Source organism: Arachis duranensis, chromosome 2 (genome assembly GCF_000817695.3).
Source record: "Arachis duranensis cultivar V14167 chromosome 2, aradu.V14167.gnm2.J7QH, whole genome shotgun sequence".
Classification (NCBI taxonomy): domain Eukaryota; kingdom Viridiplantae; phylum Streptophyta; class Magnoliopsida; order Fabales; family Fabaceae; genus Arachis; species Arachis duranensis.
This window is the reverse complement of record NC_029773.3, coordinates 11,970,597-11,972,839: the sequence shown is the minus strand read 5'-3', so window position 1 is coordinate 11,972,839 and position 2,243 is coordinate 11,970,597.

Below are 2,243 nucleotides of genomic sequence, written 5' to 3'. Positions count from 1 at the left end.
AACATTGCCATGGTCTCAAATTGTTGTCCTACCTGAAACTGAACCTCACTATATTCGGCATCCTCACTAAAGTCAGGATATATTGCCTTATACTCCTCATCTGAACTGGATATTGGAGAGTTAAATGCCTCAGACTCATATTGATATGGCTTATCCAGGTCTGAGTCCAATTCCTTACCCACTGGATCTGAATTGGCCTTATCCCTTGCCTCACTAGTTGGGTCAACCTCATCTGGCCTATTACCTTGTTGTTCACTAGGCTCACTGTTTGGCACATTGTCTCCTTCTTGTTGGGATAGAACATATTTTCTTTTTCTTCCAACATACCTTTTTTCCTTCTTCTTCTTAGTCCTAGGAGACATGTCCTTATCATCACCTCTAGCAGGTGGCACATTCTTCTTCTGCTTAGGTGTTTGTTATCTAACACAACTCTTCTTCTTAGTACACTTTTGTCCAGCATCGATTGCCTCTTTCATCCTTACACTAGGCTGCTTCTTTCTCACACTCTTCCTCTTTACATTAACTTCCTCATCACTACTACTTTTATCAGATTTGAATCTAGGTGGGTGGTTGTAAGGTTCGTCTTCAGTGGTCTCATATCCATCATCGGAAGAAGAAGAATCAACCTCAACAACATCTGGCCCATATACTGGTTGACTAACATCATGCTCAAAATAAATAACCAGCAAATCTGACTCCACATTCTCCATCTTTTTATCACACATTTCATTGATCTCCTTATCTCCCTTGATAACATGTAAGCCAGACTCTAAATCAGGGGCATTGCCATCATACCAATACATCTGTTTGTAGCTTGTACACCCTAAACCCTTGAACATTTCCTCCAAATCCTTGAAATTAACATAATCTATGTCTAATGGAGGAAATGTCTCAATATTTCCGTCGTGGTAGTATAATACACCATCTTCATCCCGTTCAAACCAACCCCCATGGTCAAAAAGAGGAACTATTTCATACGACATCTATTAGAACAACAATGTGCAATAATTAGAACTTAATTAACTACTTCCATCAGATTTCAATCGTTAACACAATAATTTTTAGAACATGCATAGGATGATCACTAAGCGAAATCATCATTAACAAAAATCACATTCAGCAAAAAAAATTTGGAGCAACACCAACTAACGAAGCTACAAGATCAGATAGCGACACTAACTTTAGTAGCGCCGTCAGTTCCTCCGTCTGCAACACCGTCACCACCTCCCCGTTGGAAGTCTCTGTCAGCTTGCCTTGGAGGGAAACGTTTTATTTTCTCAGGTTTTCTTCGTAATTTTGAGTAGAGAACGAGGGTGATGTATGGTTGCTGAAGTGTGCACAAGGGGGAGAATGGAATTTCACCCTAAACGTGCAAAAAGGATTCCAAGCAAAACGATGTCATTTTGCTGACTGTACAGAAGCTTAATGGTCCCAATGAACACATACCATTCCACGTATGATGTGTCAAGGCCATGTCACAGGCTGCAGGTTACACCTCAGCGTTTTTCGACGACTATGAACAAAGAAACCAACAGAAAGGCTTATTGATATCACGGAATATATGGATAGGGGCTGATCTGATATTTTATAAACGTTAGGAGGCGTGTGGTCAAATTTTAAAAAGGACAGAGATTGAAAAGAGTATTTACTCATATATTTATATCTATTTATATATCAACTTTTTGATACATTGAATTTAAGTCATGTTTCTTTCTCTAATGATGTCATATCATTAGTTTTGATTATTTGACAAAACTTAAAAATTAACTAATCAATCTTTTAGTAAAATATTTAAAAATAAAATAAAACTAAAGTTGTAACTCCTATAATTAATTAAATTATTATATATTATTATTTAATAAAAATATAAAATATTAATTAAATGTAATAAATATCTACATTAAAAGTGTCATAATAATAATATTATCATGATAAATTTTAAGTTATAAAATATTTAAATTCTATATTATTTAATCTACTTATATATCATATGTAAGATTCTTATCACTATTATTTTATTTCACAAATTCATAGTTCATCAATAAAAAATATTTACACCAACGAATAAAGAGGAGACTATTGATGAGCGGATAATTTATACGCTTTTTGGCATTGTTTTTAGTATGTTTTTAGTATGATCTAGTTAGTTTTTAGTATATTTTTATTAGTTTTTAGTTAAAATTCACTTTTCTAGACTTTACTATGAGTTTGTGTGTTTTTCTGTGATTTCAGGTATTTTCTGG